Genomic DNA, 15,181 nt, shown 5'->3' on the forward strand with positions numbered 1-15,181 from the left:
TTACTCCTCCATGGCAAATGATCTCTCTGATGCTTTTAGGGGTCCGTGATCTGCTCCCGATTGTATTGTTTTATGGACTTTTGAGTTTGATTACTATTCGTTATCTCCATCTTTCATCAATAAATAAACTTTGATTTATCTGATATTTAAAAAAAATATGATTAGGAAATTAATATATTTCCTGATAATGTGAATGTGACTTGATAACAAGACTTTAATGTTCATTGACTCTTTGATAAGAGAGATAGCTTACTGTAGAATTAAGGATTATTACTCCCTTAAAGAATTTCAACTGAAAAGGCGATTTCTGTCAAATTATGAATCATTATATATTCTGAAATTATTCGCATTTCAACGATAATTAACATTTCTCATCATATTAGAGGAAAATTTTATGTGATGTAACAGAGGGATGACAAATCTTTATAAATTTTCCCTTGAATAACAATTAAATCTTGTAGAATTCCGTATTAAACTCAGTTCTATCTACGAGGTAATAGAGGGCTAGATATATATTAAATCCTTGTGTTTATATTTTTTGTATCATTCACAAAAGTGTATCATATATTTACTTTACACATGTGCTCTTAAAATACTGACAAGTAACCAGTCTTCAATTTCCCAGTAAATTTTAGAAGCCTTTTTAGATTGTATTTAAAAATCAATTGGTATGTAGCATCTTGATGAAAATTACATTTCTGAAATGTAAAAAAAAATTAAAATAATGAAAACAGTGGTACAGTTTAGCTCGTGAGGTTTGAGAAACATTTATCATTTTTGTGGACCTTAAAACCCAATAAACTGAATTTTTCTCAGTGTAATCTACTTGTGTATTAACTTTTATTGTACTATAACTGTTGTTCACAGAAATTTCTATTCATTATTCAACCGTTTATCGAGTTAAAAAACAAACAAACACACAAACAAACAAAAAAAACCAAACAAACAAACAACATATACACTAAATTTATCCATCTTAATGAAGTCAATCTGCATACCGAATATTTTTGAAATCGGACCAAAACTGTAGGAGGAAGACTTGAAAGAATTTCAAAGAAATTTCAAAATCAACCAGAATCGAAGGAGTAGTAGCGTTTTGAAAGAATTTCACAAACATATCTTTTTTCAGTAACCATGGCAACACCTTTGATCGAAATCAAAAACTGATGTACAGGATTTGTATCTTATTGTAGTCTACTTGTGTTTCAAGACAATTGAAACCGGAGTAGCATTTTGAAAAAGTTGTCTAAAGACAGACAGGCAGACATAAGGACACCTTACTAATGTGTAAGCTCTTCTGGTCTCGGACTAGTAGTGCTAAAAATCAGTTCATTTTTTGTCTCCCACTTTCGCCAAAGCGAGGGGACTTTAAACCTCATTTATCTGTCAAAGTGTTAATCTATCACAAAAAATTTAACCCTGGTCATAACTTTTGAAAGAGAAAAGATAAAGCCCTCATATTTCACATGTACATTACCTGTGACAAGACCTTTCCAAACATACAATGATTTTTGACCCGTAACCTTGACCTTGAAGTTTGTCCTCCTTTTCCAAAATTTTAACATTGGTTTTAACATTTGAATTAGAAAAGAGGGCTTTCATATTTGACACGTACATTACCTGTGACAAGACGTTTCTAAATTTGCTATGATTTTTGACCCCGTGACCTTGACTTTCAGACTTGACCTAATTTAAAAAAGATTCAATATTGGTGATATCTTCTGAATGAGAGATGATAGGGTGTTTATATTTGACAACTGCATTACCTGTGATTCAAGATCTTCCCAAAAGTGATCTTATATTTGTAGTTTTACCCACTTCTCAAAACTTTTTACATTGGTAATAACTTGTGATTGAAAGATAGGGCATGTATATTTGACAGGTGCATTACCTGTTTCAAGACCTTTCCGAAAGTACTGTGGTTTTTGACCTCGTCACCTTGACTTTTTCTTTTTCAATTTAATCTTACATGTACATTGGTAATAACTATTGAATGACAGAAGATGGCTTTCATATCATTACATGTGCATTACCAATGACTTCATGACCTTGACCTAGAATTTTGACATACTTATCAAAACTTTTAACTTTGGGTATCACTTTTGCTCCAGAAGAGAAAAGGATTTTATTTACACATATGTATGTATTACTTGTTACAAGATCTTCCGGATTGTATTATGATATTTGACCTCGTGATCTTGATCTTGAAGTTTGACGTAGTTTTGAGAAGCTTTAATCTTTGCTATATTTGTTATTTATTCAATAATTTATGTCTTTTTTGTATGATGCACAACAAGACAGGAAACACAAACAAGACAGCTACAATATGTCATAAATAATTGCATCCTAACCACTAAAACACCGAAAAAGGGGGACCACAATTCTTTGAATTTTCTTGTTATTTTTAACATCAAAAATATCAGAAAATAAAATTTTTATTATAAAAAAATCCCTTTCATTTTCAATATCAAGAAATATTTTTGTGATAATAGAAAATACCCAAAAATTCGCTCAAACAGCGCCTCATAAAATAATTGATTTTTTCAAAGTAATTTAAAATCATGTGTCTGAAACACATCATTTGTTGATGACTAAATTATGTATGATGAATTTTCTGGCATTTGTTACAGTAAGCAAATAATGCTGTAGATATTGATTGATAATTTGATATTTTACTTCCCTTAAAAGAATTTTTTACCTCATAGTAGATGTCACCGAATATCGGTTAAGGGCTTCAAATTTAGATCTTTAATCGGCACTTAGGGCCATTGAGTAGTAAGGTTTCTTAATTGTGCCAACGCAAACTGTGACACAGGACCTACATTTTTAAGGTTATATCCGAAGACCCGTGACTTTCACTTTTAATGCCGGGTGCTTGGCGCAGGAACACAATCTATTTAATATAGGAAGGTCTGTGTAATGTCAGGTTTGATACAGAGCCGGGAACGACAATCGAACTCGGACGTCGCGATCATGAAGCGAGCGTCCTACCACTAGGCCACTGCGACCGATCTGTATATATATCGATATTTTAATTTCAATGAAAATTAAATGTTGTTGTTTTGAGCGATACGGTTAGAAAAATTTACTCAACCTATAATGATTAATGACAAAAGTGAAGACAACAGATAGTAATTGATCTCATGAAACCTTTAAAAATAACACTTTATGAACAAGGTAGAATATATGGACGCCTGTAAACATCAGGGAAGGCATCAGCTGCCTAGGAGGAGTAAGCATCCCTTTTCTACCGGTCACCTGAGTCCTTAGGATTGACCTGATAAACGAACTAATCCGTACTCATAAACAATGGCCTAACAATTAGTATGTAAAATGTCACTCAAGATAGACTGTATTTGCAAAGTAGGTGCTGGCACGAAAACAAAATCTTCACTTCTCAAAGGCCATAAGGGCCGAGTACAGGTCTAAATTTACAGCCCTCCACCGGCATGTGGTGGCATCTCAAAATGAGTAAAAAATTCTGGAAATGACGTTAAACAAACAAAAAGCAAACAAGGTCATTATGTCATAGAATTTACGAAATACAGACGAACTTCTTATTGTCAGTAGCCTCCCTCTGTTAAATAATTGATCGTACTCAGACCATGCGATTGCATACCGAATCACCTGGGAGATATAAACACCATATGCAGACAATAGCGGGGCGTTTCTACATAAATGATCGAGGATGACAATGAAAAAGCCGAAGTCGTCCCGTTTATAATGTACAGTTAAGCTTGTCTAAACCGCATTTTGCATATTCCAAATTCTTATTTATAACTGTTTAAAGTTTTAATCCCTTTTATTAAATTAAATTGTTTTAAATGTTGTATAATCCGGAATGTTGTGTTATCCAGCCATTTTCTATGGAATCAGGGGTTTAAGGATTAGACAAGTTTTAATGTAGTATGTTATTGTTTATTGGTCATTACAATAAAACATACATGTATATGGAGATAACGCACAGATATTAAGCTCAAAAATCCATTGAAACAATACAAATCGGAAGCAGAGCAAACACGGACCTCCAAAAGGATCAGAGATGGGATCAGGTGCCATGGAGGAGAAAGCATTGACCGGTCACATGCACCCGCCGTTTGCTCCTTGTCATGATCGGGCAAACGGGAAAATCCGTAAACCATAATGGCCTAACAATTAGTATAAAAACGTCAGTCAGCATTCGTCTTATTGATAGATTGTATTTGCTGACAAAGTCATTGTATCGACCATAGAATTTCCGAAATGTTGACGTCAAACGAAACTAGTGATATCCTTGTTTCATCACCTCGTTTGTCAATAGCTAGCCTCAGTTTAGAAATTGTTTGTAGGTAGAGCATGCTCTTGCGTATCGAATCAACTGGGAGACATTAACTCCATATGCAGGTGATAAGGGTATATGCTACATAATAAATAAGGGAGGTTGGCTATAGAAAAGTTGAAGTCATCACGTTTATCGTAAAGTTTTGTTGTTATGTTACCATTAACGTCTTTTTCTAGTAAAATATCCAAATATGAAACAGATGTGTCAGATGGTATCTTTTATTTCACTGAGATATATCGAGTTGACATGTGAATGGAGGTAACTATTGTTAATTGATAATTCGTCGTCGATATATCTAATGAAAAATATGAAAATAACGAACAGTATTCAAGTTCAAAAGTCCATTAAGCAATACAAATCAGGAGCAGAGCAAACACGGACCTCTAAAACATCAGAGGTGGGATCAGGGGGCATGGAGGAGTGAACATCCCCTGCCTACCGTCACACCCGCCATGTACTCCTTGTAAAGACAGGGAAATAACGGAAAAATTCGTCTACAATTCAGTGTGTAAATAATGGCCTAACAATTAGTTTGAAAAACGTCAGTCAGCATTTGACTTAATGATAGATTGTAATTGCTAAATGTCGAATTAAGGGAATAAGTGTTTTCTTCTTCTCATGTAAAAGTTTTTGAATAAATTCTGCTTCAAATGAATATAAAAATAGGTCTTCTAATAAAGGGTGTGCAATTTTTACCCATGGAAATTCTGATAAATTGTTGGAAGACTTTGTCTCCAAAAACTACATAGATATTATCAATCATAAGAAGCTCAAGAATCTTTTTAATATCAACTTTGGAGTACTTGTTTGTACAATCAGAGTTTTTTTCTCGTTTTTTCCCGATCATGACAAGAAGCTCACGGCGGGTGTGACCGGTCGGCAGGGGATGCTCACTCCTCCATGGCACCTGATCCCACCTCTGATGTTTTAGAGGTCCGTGTTTGTTCTTTTCCTAATTCATATTGTTTGAATGGACTTATGAGCTTGAATACTGTTCGTTATCTCCATATTTCATGGTTTTCATATTGCCCCTCAATCGCTTAATATGACATTTCAACATCCAGCTGATACTCTTATTCCATTCTGACCAAGTGTCAATGTCTTCCTTGTCATTTTTGGTCCATCACCTGGGGTAATCTTCCACAGATTTCGTAATATTAACAAATGTATGTCGCCAGTTGAAGTTCGGCGTTCCCTAAATTTTGGGTTCTTTTAAAATAAGTGATTTAAGGTCCTCATTATTAACTATATTAACATCACCAGTAAAGAGGTGTCCAGCAGGACTACGAGTGGTGATCAAAAAGTTCGCCAACTATCTCTGTATCTCCATAACCACAATTCAGATCAGAATGAAATTTGGTATACATATAGGCCTAGTCATAAACAAGATCTATAAATATGAGGTGCTATGTAATATTTTCCACCGTGTTTATGACGTTACAATGTGAAAATGACGTTTATATTTAGATGACTTTTGACAAAAAAATCTTTGTGAGAGAGAGAGAGAGAGAGAATTAAAGCGGAAGAATTGACACAAAGAATATCTGGTTGTAGTTTATATTTGAACCAAGTTTCATTCATATTCAAATCAGCCGAACAGTGACATTTGGAAATGATTGAAATTTTGATATTTACCGTAGTAATGGCAAAAATCTTCTATAAGATTTTTGGAAATCAAATAACAGGCCGTAGTATTTTGATGTTGTGTCTTGAGATAGTCCCCATTTATCACAAAATCAAGGAAAAACTACAGAGCGTGTGGCATTTTGCGTTTCCTAATTTTACTGAAAGACTTTGTTGACATATAAACATATCTACCTTCCCTTTCTCTTCCACCACTTGAATTCATATAAAAAATATCAAAATTGTTTGAAGAATGTCAAGTAAGTGCGAGTGATTAACTAGAAAAAGGTCACATTTTTCTCTGAGTAAGAATGGAATGTCTTTAATCAATTTAAGTACCCATCATTTCAGATCTACCAACTTATGCTGAGATGAATAATGTATTAAAGACAATGTAACGATCTTCATTTGTGTAAACTTGTAAAGCTAGGTTTTACATACTTAGACGCAAAAACTATATTCTTGGAACTTGAGTGATAGCAGTGGAAACTACGAAGTGTTTGAATTTCTGGCCATGTAAAATAACAAGTTAACACCTTTCCAATATAATGTAACAGAAACGTCCATAAAAAATTGTCTAAAGGAACATCAAAGAACACAATTATTGGAATAATACATGCAATGCAGTGACATCAATGTTGTCCATTTTTGATCTGCCGTTAACCTTTGATGTGCAAACACCAAATTAAAATCACCTGATGAATCAACTATAAACATGAATATCTTATAAATCTTATCTGTCACCTCTTTTAAAGGTACATATCAATTACTACAGTAATCAAGGTAACGATATCCGAGTGTTTCCTCATTGTAAAAATCTTATATTAAAGTGTGTGATTATTATTATTTATAAAATTTTCAATTTTTATCATTGATATACATTGGATATACATTTAATATTTGATAATTAGTACGTTTGCACCTGTTATGGTAAAAAGTACTGCCATCGGCTTAAAACAAGCATGTCTTTATTGTCAGATTGTGTCTTAAAACAAGCATGTCTTTATAGTCAGACTGTGTCTAAAACCAGGTGTGTGTTTATTGTCAGACTGTCTTAAAACAAGCATGTCTTTATTTTCAGACCGTGTCTTAAAACAAGCATATCTTCATAGTCAGACTGTTTCTTAAAGGTGCATAGGTGTTTATATTTTCACAAATTTTCTGTATAATATCACAACTTATATGTTGCTATAGCATTTCACACGAAAATAAAATTAAAAACCTATTTAATCTGGAAATTATTGAAACTACGAATTTCGGAAGGCGTTTGATTAACACATCCTTGCACTTTCACAATTTTTAACTTTATCCTTAATACTTAAGAAAAAAAGCAATTTTGTTGTGTATTAATGAATAATATTACATCTATAATCCAGAAAATTCAGAAAAACTTGCGAAAGCAAAACCCACTCACTTAAATATTGTCAGCCCGTGCTCAGTGTTGTGTAGTTGTGTACAGAGTTTAACAAATTGAATACACCCGTGAAACATAAACTGTTTTTGTAAACAGGGCACGAGCTCTGTTATTGTTGATGTTTACGTTTCACCGGGTGTGTTCAATTGTTAAACTCTGCACACACCACCGAGCACGGACTGACAATACTGGTGAGAGGATTTTGCTTTCTACATTTCTACTCTGAAATTTCTGCATTATAGTTTTAATATTGTTCATTAATAAACAACAAAATTGCTACTTTTCTAAAGTAATAAGGATAAAGTTAAAATTTGTGAAAGTGCAAGGATGTGTCTATCAAACGCGTCCAGAAATTCGAAGTTTCAATAACTTCCAGATAAAATAAGATTTTTATCAAATTTTCGTATGAAATACTATAGCAACATATAAGTCATGAAATTATACAGAAAGTTTGAGTAAACATTAACTTAAAATCTGTGTCTAAGCACCTTTAAAGCTGAACACGACTCGTAAATAGGCATACGCCATTTTCGATATTTTCATCTACGATATCAGCACCGGGGTATACTCTTCGCATTCGTTACACTTCACTGCTTTATTGTCACAGGTATCGGCGTGGAATGGCGACCCGTGTTCGTGCTGGTTATCTTGCCTTACCTTTGTTTACATTTTATTGCAGTTACGTGTATTTGTGTTTGTTTGTATACTGCACTGATCTGTGCACATGTTGTAAGTCCCTTTGGTATCTTACTCTCCTGCATTAGAAGTAAACACTTATTTTTTGTCGCCATTGAGTGCTATATAGCATATGTCCCTCTACACCGGTGACGATTGATTACACTGAACAGTGACTTACTGAGCGGCTCTATATATAGGGGCCCTCAGATATAGCGAGAGTCCAGTCGAATATGGCGGACAAATTTCTTTTACGAATCGTATTCAGTTTTAAGGGGAAGAAGGACCTTGAGCTGAAAAAATTCTTGTCATTCAATTTTTTTCCATATTTTATATATTTCTAATTAAGTATGTCGCACATATCTCAAAGCAGTTATATCACTAGGTTTCTTACCTTATTTTAGAGATATTGATTGACAAATATTATGCCCTACAGTGGCTAAGTGGAGTTTTAATTCTCCATGTTTCGTTACTCGTTACTCTGTCTATAATGGGATTTTTAAGCATATATAAAAAGTATGTAAGTGGACATGTATCTTTTAAAAGAATAGGTTTAAAATTCGAAAAAGCAAGTTTCTTCTATCACATTGCATCTGGATAGGGAAAATTATACTTTTTAAGGCAACTTAAACAACAAAAAATGTAATTTACAAAAAATTCTATCATTGAACATTTTTTAATTTACGTTGAAGTGCAAGTCCTTCAAATTATTGACTAAATGTAAAAATTTCGAATGGTGAAGCTGACCTCAGTATTGCACAGAACATCGTTAAAGAGGACAAAAGCATGACAAAAACGAGTTATGTTTACATTTCTCGAGTACGGGAAAAACCAACTATGATATTACACGTAAGCTAAATAGACGAAATAAGATATACCTACATAAGATTTCCGTCATCAGCCATGCAAAAATAATTTTTTGTGTTCCCCGTTTCTCAAAATATTTCATCATATGCTGATTATGACCTGTTTTTACATAATAATATCGCCCCTGTATTCACCGAGTGTAATCTTGCTGTACTAACATATCGTGTATGATGAATTCGCAGTTCTGGGAAATAGGTAAGTGGATCAATCTTTTTCATAAATAATAAATGTTTCCAAGAATGTTAAAACTTTTTATTAATTTTTTTTAAAATAAGATGGTAATTAAAGTAAAAAAATTGTCTTATGACTTAAAAATTGTATTTTGGAGAGGACTTATATAGGCAGTGCCTGCTGTCCAATCCTGTTATGATTATGCATAATAAAATATTGTTTAAATAAAAAAAAAATGTCATAAACATACAAGAACTGATACTTTACATGTTTTGCAGTTATATAAACAAACGGAGACTATGACGTAGTTAGAGTCATGTGACCACGTGTACTTCATCCCCTTAAAACAAGCATGTCTTTTTATCAAACTGTGTCTTAAGACAAGCATGTCTTTATTGTCAGATCGTGTCTTAAAACATGCATGTCTTTATTGTCAGATGGTGTCTTAAACTTAGTAAGTCTTTATTGTCAAACCTTGTCTTAAACCAGGCGTGTCTTTATTGTCAGACCGTTCTTTAAACAAGCATGCATGTCTTTTTATCAGATTGTGTCTTAAAACAAGCATGTCTTTATAGTCAGACTGTGTCCTAAAACAAGCGTGTCTTTTTTGTCATACTGTGTCTTAAAACAAGAGTGTGTTTATTGTCAGACTGTGTCTTAGTTTGGAGCGAATTGGTTTGCTGGTAGATGGCCAGCTGAATGCATGGACTATCACATTACTGTTAAAGAACTTTTTCCCATTGTATTAGCTCTTGAAATTTGGGGTAGTACTTTAAGAAACAAAAAAGTCCTTTTCCTGACAGATAATGAAGCAGTAGCTTATATCATTAATCATCAGTCCTCTAAAGACCATACAATTATGCGCTTGGTGCGGCGCTTAGTCCTTACCTGTTTACAGTTTAATATAAGATTTGAATCAGAACATCTTCCAGGCAAGCAAAACATCATTGCTGATGGTTTGTCCCGCTTTCAATTTCAGAAAGTCTTCCAATTGGCCCCCTGGTTAGAGAGAACACCTACACCAGTGCCCCAAGAATTGATGACCATTTAACAAGTAATACAATGCAACTATTGCAAGCATCCTTATCAACACCTACTAAATTAGCTTATCGCAGAAGTTGGGAGTACTTAATGAAGTTTTGCTTAGAAAATCAGGTCAAATTCTATTTTCCTGTACCCCATGTACTTATTGCAAATTTCATTAGCCACTTATTCAACCGAAAATACAGTCCATCAACAATAGCGTCTCACTGCTCTGCTATTAGTTTTGTACACAAACTCATGGGAAGTAGTGATCCCTGTCAGTCATTTCTCATTAAAAAACTGCTCAAAGGTGTCCATTCGTCTGGTACTTCTGCAGATTCACGCCTGCCTATTACCCAGTCAATTTTATGCAAAATTATCAATGCTTTGGATAAGATAATCCCACAATATGATCTAAGACAGCTATTGAAAGCATTATTCTTGCTGGCTTTCCATGCCTTCTTGCGTCTAGGGGAGTTGATAGTGAAATCTAAGGTTTCATATAATACTGTGGTTCAGCGTTCTGATGTTCATTTTGATGATACCCGGTCAGTTGTCATTAGACTCAAAAATTTTAAAACTAAACGAACTAGTTCGCCTATAACCATCCAACTCACAGCATTACCTGAGCCTTCTTTTTGCCCAGTTGCAAACCTCAAGGCTTATTTAGCAGAGTTCCCAAACCAACAGGGCCCTCTTTTTCAGTTTAAATCAACCATGCCAGTGAGTTATCAGTTTGTCACTTCTCACTTAAACAGTGCCACATCTTTCATTGGTTTAAATCCTACACTGTATAAGGGTCATAGTTTCCGTATTGGGGCTGCCACAGAGGCGGCACTAAGGGGGGTTCCTGAACACACAATTCAAAAGTTAGGAAGGTGGGAGTCTGATGCCTTTAAGCGCTATATCCGTATTCAATCATTTTCCCTACAGTAAATTTCCCTACCCTTTGAGTTACATAGCAAGTGTCAGTGGTCAGCATGTGGCTGCACTGCCCATATCTTGTGCGTTTTTGGACATTAACTTGGTGGCCAGCATTTAGTTGCACCAAAATTGCTACGTGTATTTTCAATGTGTTTGACTAATGGTCAGCTTTTGGTTGCGTTAGTCATGTAATCAATGGTCAACATATGGTTGCATTGAATTTTATTGCGAAGAATGCAATGTTTTGACTGTGTTGGATAAGCATATTAATCAATGGTCAACATATGGTTGCATCGAATTTTATTGCAAAGACTGCAATGTTTTGACTGTGTTAGATAAGCATGTGAATACCAGGATGTACATTTGTATCTTTTCTTAAGTTGCATTTACCATTTCGTAAATTTTGGATTTTTAATTTTAATTTTTTTTTATTTGTTTTTGATTGTTGACAGCATTTTTACTTTTAATTATCTCCTCTTTAAATTTTCCCCTTGGGCTGCACCTAGGTTTACTCATAAGTCATTTATCCATTGTTTGCATCGTGCTGTTGTTAATATGTTTTTGATATTAAATTTTAGTTAGTGTTTGTTTTGAATTTAGCAATGGAAATTAATTTGTCTGACTACATTTCGGGTGGCGCAAGGAAATGCTTGAAGCCTTTCCTTTTTTGGCCATATTTTGGAGGCCACCTATTTTGCCAATTTTCCTGTACCCCATGTACTTATTGCAAATTTCATTAGCCACTTATTCAACCGAAAATACAGTCCATCAACAATAGCGTCTCACTGCTCTGCTATTAGTTTTGTACACAAACTCATGGGAAGTAGTGATCCCTGTCAGTCATTTCTCATTAAAAAACTGCTCAAAGGTGTCCATTCGTCTGGTACTTCTGCAGATTCACGCCTGCCTATTACCCAGTCAATTTTATGCAAAATTATCAATGCTTTGGATAAGATAGTCCCACAATATGATCTAAGACAGCTATTGAAAGCATTATTCTTGCTGGTTTTCCATGCCTTCTTGCGTCTAGGGGAGTTGATAGTGAAATCTAAGGTTTCATATAATACTGTGGTTCAGCGTTCTGATGTTCATTTTGATGATACCCGGTCAGTTGTCATTAGACTCAAAAATTTTAAAACTAAACGAACTAGCTCGCCTATAACCATCCAACTCACAGCATTACCTGAGCCTTCTTTTTGCCCAGTTGCAAACCTCAAGGCTTATTTAGCAGAGTTCCCAAACCAACAGGGCCCTCTTTTTCAGTTTAAATCAACCATGCCAGTGAGTTATCAGTTTGTCACTTCTCACTTAAACAGTGCCACATCTTTCATTGGTTTAAATCCTACACTGTATAAGGGTCATAGTTTCCGTATTGGGGCTGCCACAGAGGCGGCACTAAGGGGGGTTCCTGAACACACAATTCAAAAGTTAGGAAGGTGGGAGTCTGATGCCTTTAAGCGCTATATCCGTATTCAATCATTTTCCCTACAGTAAATTTCCCTACCCTTTGAGTTACATAGCAAGTGTCAGTGGTCAGCATGTGGCTGCACTGCCCATATCTTGTGCGTTTTTGGACATTAACTTGGTGGCCAGCATTTAGTTGCACCAAAATTGCTACGTGTATTTTCAATGTGTTTGACTAATGGTCAGCTTTTGGTTGCGTTAGTCATGTAATCAATGGTCAACATATGGTTGCGTTGAATTTTATTGTGAAGAATGCAATGTTTTGACTGTGTTGGGTAAGCATATATTAATCAATGGTCAACCTATGGTTGCATCGAATTTTATTGCAAAGACTGCAATGTTTTGACTGTGTTAGATAAGCATGTAAATACCAAGATGTACATTTGTATCTTTTCTTAAGTTGTATTTACCATTTTGTAAATTTTGGATTTTTAATTTTAATTCTTTTTTTATTTGTTTTTGATTGTTGACAGCATTTTTACTTTTAATTATCTCCTCCTTAAATTTTCCCCTAGGGCTGCACCTAGGTTTACTCATAAGTCATTTATCCATTGTTTGCATCGTGCTATTGTTAATATGTTTTTGATATTAAATTTTAGTTAGTGTTTGTTTTGAATTTAGCAATGGAAATTAATTTGTCTGACTACATTTCGGGTGGCGCAAGGAAATGCTTGAAGCCTTTCCTTTTTTGGCCATATTTTGGAGGCCACCTATTTTGCCAATTTATATATGTTATGTAATAGTCACATACTGGGAGGCCAATTTGTTATTGCATAATTGTTTAATATTTTTTCTCAGGAATTGTGTTTTAATGTTACATGGTCTCCCAGTCTTTTTCATTCAGTTTTATGTATTATATTATATGTTGTCATTTCATAATAAATGACATTGTTTGGAACAAATCTGTCTTGTGCTATTTGGCAAAAAACAAGCTCAATGTAGTCAGAGGAGTGTTTAATCCTAGGAATGAAAGCTAAACTTAATGTCTTTTTTGTCATACTGTGTCTTAAAACAAGAGTGTGTTTATTGTCAGACTGTGTCTTATAAAACAGGCATGTCTTTATTGTCAGATGGTGTCTTAAACTTAGTAAGTCTTTATTGTCAAACCTTGTCTTAAACCAGGCGTGTCTTTATTCTCAGACCGTGTCTTTAACAAGCATGTCTTTTTATCAGATTGTGTCTTAAAACAAGCATGTCTTTATTGTCAGACCGTGTCTTAAATCAGAGGTGTCTTTATTGTCAGACTGTGTCTTAAAACAAACATGTCTTTATAGTCAGACTGTGTCTTAAAATAAGCGTGTCTTTATTGTCAGACTGTGTCTTAAAACAAGAGTGTGTTTATTGTCAGACTGTGTCTTAAAACAAGAGTGTGTTTATTGTCAGACTGTGTCTTATAAAACAAGCATGTCTTTATTGTCAGACTGTGTCTTAAAACAAGCATGTCTTTATTGTCAGATTGTGTCTTAAAAAAGCATATCTTTATTGTCAGACTGTGTCTTAAAACAAGCATGTCTTTATTGTCAGACCGTGTCTAATCAATCAATTTACGGAATGTTTGTCCCTTGAACACTCTTTCACTGATCAATTTGTAATGATCAGTATAAATCTTGCTTTTCTGCTTTCTTAGAAGACAAAAGATATATTCATAGAAAAAGTCTTCATTCACATAAGAACTTTCGATTTGAAGTCTGATTATTGCAATGTAATGTAGCCCTTCAAAAAAGAAGTGTGTGTTTGTATGTGTGTGTGTAGAGATAAAGAAGAGAATGCCAGTCCCACTGTCCATTCCCCTGAAGGTAAGATGATCATTGTAATACCAACATCGATGTTGAATAGGTGCATATCTAAATACCATTTTATACACTCAATATTTTATCTGACTAAATAGAATAAACAAAATCTAAGTTTCATTTTTGAATTCAATCAGAATTGAAAAATGAATTTTATAGATTACACGATCAATATACACTGAACCAAACTTCTAAGTGTTCACCTAACATTTTTTAAGTTATAAAGTAGCGCAGTGGTTAGAGCGTTTGTTCCAGAGTTGCGGAGCAAGGGGCTGATCCTTACAAGGCGGATTTAAATCCCACTGTGTGATGTGGAGACCAGTCCTTCAGATTGAAATTCCTAAAATATTTTCAAAAAAGATCTTCAAATAATGTATCAATAGTTAGAGCATATGCAGTAGTATTTTTTTTATTTGTGTTTGTAAAACTAACATAACAATGGTCATCTTGTGCTGATGAAACGTTTTCGTTTAGGTCGCTTTGACCATTTTTTAATCCACATTGACACACCATTACTTGCCAATGGAGGACTGCAGAGACCCCTGTACTCGGCATTTACGGCCTTTGAGCACTGAGGAATCTTTTTCGTGCCAGTATCTACTGCGACACGGAAGCTCGGTTTATTTACATTATATCAAGTTTTAATAATCCATAAAAAATTAACAAAGTAAAATATCCTTGAACAGCACTGACTATCTGTATATTAAATGAACACAAACTGACTACTGACCAAAAAAACTCTCTCTAGAAACTTTCAATCCCCTATATATATAATGTAGGTTGCTCACGAAGAGCATCGCTCTTACATAGGTCAGTTATATAACTTGCTCAATGGTTGCTCACAAGGAGCAACGGGTATTTGTACTATAAATAAACATTTTACTAAATAATCTAACATAGGGCGCTAAA

General features: G+C 34.4%; 1 protein-coding gene across 1 annotated transcript in view; it reads left to right on the forward strand.

The window, feature by feature from the left end:
• Positions 1–15,181, forward strand: part of LOC133204607 (ADP-ribosylation factor-binding protein GGA1-like) — a 261,424-nt gene that overhangs the window by 203,797 nt on the left and 42,446 nt on the right. The gene's annotated exons all lie outside the window — the stretch shown is intronic.

The sequence above is a fragment of the Saccostrea echinata genome, unplaced genomic scaffold (genome assembly GCF_033153115.1).
Source record: "Saccostrea echinata isolate AGI-Se365-2 ecotype Australia unplaced genomic scaffold, CSIRO_AGI_Sech_v1 ptg000002l, whole genome shotgun sequence".
Classification (NCBI taxonomy): domain Eukaryota; kingdom Metazoa; phylum Mollusca; class Bivalvia; order Ostreida; family Ostreidae; genus Saccostrea; species Saccostrea echinata.